At 54.4% G+C, this 7274-nt stretch overlaps 1 pseudogene; it reads right to left on the bottom strand.

Moving 5' to 3' along the window:
* Window positions 1-857: 857 nt before the first annotated feature.
* On the bottom strand, window positions 858-3530 carry LOC129053428 (testis-specific Y-encoded protein 8-like; annotated as a pseudogene).
* Window positions 3531-7274: the final 3744 nt, after the last annotated feature.

A 7274-nucleotide genomic window follows, 5' to 3' on the forward strand; every position in this document is an offset into this window, starting at 1 on the left:
GTAGCTACGTACACTACTGGTTCCTCACCTAACATACAATCGTGGAGAAAAGCTTAACCCAACTAAAGATGTAAACATCAACAAGAGTGTCCATATCCTGTGTCATCAAGTGACAAGACAGTCCATGCGTGGATTCCCCAGCAATCTTATATTCCACAAATCCAACCCCTTTCCCCGCACTTCTGCCAGTCTGTGTTTTCCCTTAGTCATCTACGCCAAAAAGCATATCCTGAATGCTTTCCCACATGCCTCTGTCACCTTTCCCACAGTCCCTCCATACACCTTACCTGCCCATTTCTTCTCACGTTGATGTGTGAGAAGTTCTGAGGGGCTGATTGTCCCAGAAAAGGATTATGCATTCACCTTTAAAAGAACGTGAATTCAACAAGAAAGGGAACTTCAAGATTTCCATCATCCTGTGCTTATCTATTGTGTATGATGATACCCAAAATGAAGGATTTTAGAGGTCCCAGCAAACTGGGCTGTGGAAACCTTAACCCCTTTCCTTGAACTACTTCTGCTTCCATAGGACAAAGTAAGTTTCCAACTAAGCTGTCTTTTGCTTTGACCTCCCCAACTCTGTCCTGTAGGAAGAATCCCAACACATTCCACACCCATTCACTCCACAATTTTAGAGGCCCAGCTCCAACACAGACGGGTCAGTTCCATGAAGAAAATAAAGCATATTGATTGATCAATTCAATATGACACCCAAATCCAGGGGATAAACGTACACACACACACACAGAAACAAACACACACACACACAGTCAAACATTCTTGAGAATATTTATTTGGCATTCCATACAATCCAAGTTTACCCCCTTTTCCTGTCTGATTTTTTGTGACTGGGTCGGTTTTTCCTTTACTTCCTGGGCATAAGACCATGCTGAGTACTGACATCCTGCATACGGTAGTAACTTTTTAGGAGTTCTGCTGTTTTAAGTAAGGTCCGATGCTCCCTCACAGTCAACTCAACATCTGGGAGTCCCCTAGAGAAACACAAACGCATGTCAAAACGCATTTCTCTCAGCCATACTTTGAAATGTTTTAATTGCAGGGCCCGCTGAGAAAAGGATATCCCTTCCCCATTTGTGATCTCTTAAACTTCCTCCTACCATGGGTTACAAACTGTTCTCCGCAATACCTGCCCCATTCCCAGTACTCTCTGTGAGGGGAGTCAGCTAACAAGATGCATTGTACACTAACAGCACACAGAAATCTGATGCGGCAATAGCTCAAGGAAATCCATCAATCTAAACAATCCTTTGCGGTCTAGGACAGGGATGACCAGGAGGCACATTCAGGGAGCCCAATCTCATGGAGTAGGTAGGATGACTGCCGCTGGGGTTGACGGCCATGGAATCAAGGGCTACAGATTGAAGTGAATGATTTTCAGCTTCACTTCTCAGTGATTCTGGAAATGGACTATGCTCCCCTGGGCTTAAGACTCACAGCTATAACCTGCCTTGCAGTGCAGTCTCTAATCTGCCTTTTTCAGCCCAATGCCATGAATGTCCTGGATTCTGTCACTCTCTCTCGTCCTCTCAAGGAATTTCTACATATAGGAAAGCAGCCTCAATTTCTACATTTCTGAAATGAGCGTCCAGGCTCCCTGAATAGGCAGGTGTGTCAACCCCCTCATAGTGGGCATCAAACAGCTCCAGTTCCAACTGAACGGCTCACCTGAAATCTCTGTTCCCTCTTCAGGTGGCTTCATCCTCTTGTAGTACGGCAGGGGATTGCGCCACAGGTCCTTACATAGGATCTGTCAGGGGAATCAATCGGCAAACGCCTCATCAGGGCTCAGACTGGTGACCCAAACAGGTGGGAACACACCAGGGTCATTGCTGATGTTTCCCAGTGAGGACCCACCTCAGCAATCCTATTAGATCCTGCGAAGTTGTGGTCAGAAAACCAGTTGAAGAAGTTAAGGCTGCTGTTGTGGTGTCTGCGGCGATAGGCCTCAACTTCATAATCTGGATGCCACTGAATTGGAGTGGAATGAGAAGCCCTGTATTCTACAGAGACAGAAAGTTTTGTGGGAAGGGGACTGGATCACGTTGGCAATGATCCCCCCACCATCTTCCTTCCACTACCCATCCTGGGAGCCACCTGTCACCTGTGATGTTCACCAGATATTCCTTGGTAATCACTTTATTCTGGAAGTAGGGGTTACTCCGAAAGAACAACATGATCCTGCAGAGATGAACGGGATGCTTCACTTCTTCCACCTGTCAGGACAAGGTGGAGAAAGTTTAAATACCTTTTTGGGTGAGGTGCCAACTGTTGCTCACAGGAACCAATTATTTCCCTTACCCTCCCCCACTAAACCCTCTAGCCTCAGTCTTGCTGTCCTCACCTCTAAGTTGATCATGTAGCTCAGCATGTCTTCATCTTGGTCAGTGATCAGGGCTGACATCTGGGGGTGGTTTGCAATCTGATTTAGGTCAAAGAGGCTTTACATGCGGTGGAAGGAGAAGCTAGGAGCAACAGGGAAGAAGGCCTAAGAGCACCCAGAGGCTGGGGTAGGGGATTTCTCAGATCTGCTTCCACGTATATGACCTCCTTTCGCCTCCCCCTACCCCTAAAATAAGGCCCCTTGGCTTCACAGAGGGTGTATAATTCTGAGGCTGACTGCACTGACATGCGGAGGTGCGATTTGCAGAGACTTGCTGGTGTCTGAGGAGTGGCAGAATCTGCTTATAGCCGAAGACGCCCAGTCCCAGATCGGACTAGAAAGGGGGAGCAATCACACTGCCTTAAAAATAGCTTGATGCACACAAAAACCTATTCTGGTCTGAACTCGCTTCTGTTCTTCAAAAACATGCCCCAAACGTCTGCTGCTCGGCATCACCAAGGGTTTCTCTGCCGCACGCAGGAAAATAGTACCCACGCCTGCTGCAGTTTTCCCTAGCCACATTTGTCCGGGGCAACTCACCTTTGTTCCCCAAAGGTGGCGTCACATCGATGCCAAGCTGCCCATAAGTTACTTACACTTCCCCGAGAGCACCTCTCCACCAGAAAGGCAGAAGAAACACTGAGAAGGATACAACATTGGCCCAGAAGCCAGGGACGCTCTGGATGACCGCGCCTCTGCAGTCTAGGTGGGCCTTGCGCCTCCGCTCCATCTTTTCCCTCTGCCGAGAAAAGGCCTTCCTGGCTTGGGCATTAACCGGCCCCAGCTCCACCTGAACGGCCAGCAGCTCCTCCAGTGCAGACTCTGGGGTCATGGGCCCAGGGCCAGGCTGTGCCCGCTGGGCCTCCTCCTGCGGCTCCACGAGGCCCTCCTCCTGGGCCACCACCTCCACCTCCGCCATTATGTCATCCAACACCAGCACCGCCTCCTCCCCCAAAGCCACCTGCTCACTCTCCACCCCGGCCGCCCCCTCCTGTACAGCCTCCATCCTGAAGACGGTGCCCTCCTCCGCACTCCCACTGAGCAAGGCCTATGCTGCCGGAACCGAGCCACACGAACCCGGCCGCAGCCTTTATTGCACCCAGTGGGTCAGCGGGCCCTCAGTGCGCATGCGCGGGGCTCCCGGGCGCCCCCTAATGGACTGCGCGGGAAGAGCGCAGGGAGCCGCGCTGCGACCGCCTTCCTCCCATGCTGGCCAATGAATGGGAGGGCGGTGGGCGTCTCCCTGGGCGGCACAGCCACTGGTGGGCCTGCATCTCCAACTCCCCCTAACGCCAACTCCTCTCCCCAAACCTCCTCCGAGAAGCCCTTGGAGCTTGTGCCCGGTAGCTCGGCATCCTGGGACAGACGGGCTGCGTGGCATTTGGAATTGTGGGCACGGCAGCCCTGTGTCCTGACATCCTGAGTGTGGCAAGCCATGAAAATCTCTATGTGTCATGAACACATGAAACATCTCTCTTCGTTAGGCAGGCCAGCTGGATGGTACGGAAGCAATACTGCAGATCCAGAGAACTCTCTCTGGTTGCTGGGGCCAGGTTGACAGGGGCGGCCTAGGGGAAGTGAGTCGGGCCGGGCACGTGGGAGGAAAGTCGCCTCCTTGTGCTAAGGTGAAATTGATCTGTTGTAGAGGCCAGAACCCCGGCACACACTATCGCAGGTCGAGGCAAATACAGGCTCTGCGTACCATGCTTCCTCCCTGAGGATGCTGCAGTCCAAGGAGCATTCCAAAGGGCCTCTTGTCCTATGCCCTGGGCACACCAGAGGCCGGCCGCCAGGGTTGGCCATTGATGACTTGCGCGCACGGTGTTTTGCAATGCCTTGCCGACCCAGAGGCTCCCGCACCCGCTGCAGTGGCTGCGGTGCCTGCTGGTGGTGCTCTGCAGGCCCAGGGCCTGGGCCTCTGGCTCCTGAGCTCCTGTGCACAGTTGAGCCTGCGGGGGAGCCGAGCCCTGTGGCCATTGCAGGATCTGCGGGTCCAGCGGAGCTCCTCAGGAAACCTGGGTCCACGTGGGTGTGGGACTAGGTTCTCAGCAGGGCGATGCCCGTGGGTTTTTAGGGAGGGTGTCTGTGGGGGATCGGTCCCCAAGAGCCTAGGGGTGCGGAGGTTGGGCTGGGCTGCGCAGGCCGGGATCTGTGGGAGCACACAGGACGGCACCGTGTTCAGGCTGGAGGCTCTGCTGTTGAGGACGGCCGGAGTACAGAGCAAGGAGGCGGCCTTGGAAGAGGAGGCGGTGCTGATGGTGGAAGACATAATGGCTGAGGTGGAGGTGGTGGTTGAGGAGGAGACCGACGTGATGTGGCAGAAGGAGGGCCAGCGGGCACAGCCTGGCCCTGGACCAAGAACACCTGTGCCGTCAATGGACTCGCTGGAGGTCCTTCACTTGGAGCTGGGCTCCGTGAGTGCCCCAGGCCACAGGGCATCTCCGCCTTTTGGGCCAGAGCCATATCCTTGCAGCTTGCTTGTAGCAGCCCTGGGAACACGTGGTAGGCAAGGGGAGCCAAGCACAGCACTCACAAGGGAGAATCGCGGCGCCAAGGTCCCTTCCCGCGCAGCAGAAAGTCGAAGGGCACGTTTCCCTGGGAACGTCCCTGGAGGACGGGCAGTCTCTTTGCCATTGCCAGCCATTCAACCACCCCATGCTCTCGGTGCCCGTTTCCAACAGGCTCAGCCCAGAAACACAAGGTGCTTAAGACGGGTTCGCGGTGCATGGGGCTGCCGACCACCTCAAGGCAGGCACCAGCTCCCCAGATAGGCTTTCTTCCCCCTGCCGGCGCCGAACCCAAAGGGGTGTAGGCCTTGAGTCTATATAACCTCCTTTGCACCCACGCAATTCCCATGGGGAGCGCCAGGCACAACTCTGCCGCCGTTTCTTACTACAGGACTTCCCTCAAGTGGGCAGGCCCACCCCTCAGGGAGACTAGGATGAGAAGACAGCACACACCCGGACATCAGCAGAGAAGGTCCGGCACTCAGCACACAAAGGCCTCCTGCAGCTCATGAACCCGGAGAAGCAGCCGCCTCACACCACCCCGTGCCACCCCGCCCCTCCGCTCCTCAGCTGCAACCACCTGCCCACTTCTTCTTCCTCTCCGCTCTTGTCAGCCCAGGCCGTCTTGGCCGGGGTCCACCCACTCCACAAACCACCATAGCTGTGCCGTTGCCTCCTCGCCAGACAGAGACACAGGACCAACAACGGACGGTGACAGGCCAAATGTCTGGGAGATAGCCCTGCTCCACAGTCTCTGTGCTCTTGCAAAACTGCAGGGCGTCACGAGACTTGCCCACCCAATCATCTGGAGGCTTCCTGACCAGAGGTAGGTTGTTTGGCACACGAGATGTCGGCCTGGGCCGGAAACCATGATGAAGTCCTGCTTTGCTACATGATGGATTTGTAGGTCAGGCTGGGGAGCCTGGGTCGGTGGGAGGGGTCCAGTTTCTGAGTCAGTCTGTGGTCCCCCTGGGGACCAGGGTTGTCTCAGTGGGAGAACTGGAAAGTGGAAACTCGTGGTTCACTACAGCCCAGCTAGATAAGATGGTCGTATTGAATCCATTCTCTTTCTCCTTGATCAGGCAGGTGGAGGACCTCAGCGATCCCGGTTACCGGCGGCGGGATGAAGATTTCATGTCGTCACAATCTCTATTTCGACAGTGAAGTCATCATTAAGGAGTACTGTGTTGGCATCCTCGGTAAGGAATGCCTCCCAGCATGGTAGGGCAGCTGGTGTGTGGGAGGTGAGGTCTGGCATGAACCTTCCTGACTCCTCTCCCTGCAGGGTACAGAGTGTCTCATTCCACTGCAGTCCAGTGGTTCTGGGATCATGAAGGTCAAGCCTCCAGCTGCAGGCAGTACACCTCCTACCTGACCTTATCATATTGGAAGACACAACGGCTGAGCTTATCATATGACAGACATCATGGCTGAGGTGGAGGTGGAGGTTGTTTGGCTGAATAAGACTGCCCGGGTTTTGGCAGGATTGCTGAGGTGGGGTTCGCCGTGGGGCATCCTGGGAAAGGACTTCGCTGGTCATTCCTTGGTCTCCGGGGAACTGGCTTTAAGCTGTGACCTGAACTCCCCTGGACCTGCTTCTGCAGTCCCCTAGATCATCAGCCAGGGCCTATGGCTCAATGCTTTGCAGTTCTATCCCATGGAGGGAAGGACAGCATTAGAGACAGAACAGAGAGGAGGCCAGGCGAGCAACCAAGGATTGGCAACTCAGAGGCCTTTGAGTCCTGGATCTGTGCCCCTCATGGAGAACCCAAGGATCATGGAGGAGACTGCAGTGAGCAATCCCAGGCAATCCATGGTTTGGGGGAGAAAGGCCCATCAGGAAATTATAACACCCACATGTCAGGATTGGGGAACGTTAAGCCACTAGGATGCATATGTGGCTAAAGTCAGTGGGTGAGAAGCAGGGCTTAAGGGATAGCTGTCTCATCATCACTTGCCAGCTCCATGCCCTGCCCTAAGATCTGCTACCACCTGGGGCTCATTTTGAGCTCAACCAGGGCCCTCTCCCTCTCCACGCAGATGTCCACCTGAGGCCCACCTAGGTCTATGCCGTTTTAGAATGTTTCTCCCAGGACTGTCTTGTTCTGTTTCCATGACCCTGGTCTGCCCTGACATGTGTTATCGTCTCTGACATCCTCCCTCCCAGTGCCCTGCCTTCCCATACAAGATAGTCCACCTCACAGGGAATCTGGAGGACCACACTGGGATCCAGTGTGCGGAAATGTTCTATTTTCTTCATGGACAGGTATTTTGGAGCTTCCTCAGGAGCTGGGAATGTGAAGAGATCGCAAAATGGTTGGGGACCTTCAGTGTGTGTCCAGGGAGGGAACCTGGCTGGCAAATAA

This window comes from Pongo abelii, chromosome Y, assembly GCF_028885655.2.
Source record: "Pongo abelii isolate AG06213 chromosome Y, NHGRI_mPonAbe1-v2.0_pri, whole genome shotgun sequence".
In the NCBI taxonomy this organism is placed as follows: domain Eukaryota; kingdom Metazoa; phylum Chordata; class Mammalia; order Primates; family Hominidae; genus Pongo; species Pongo abelii.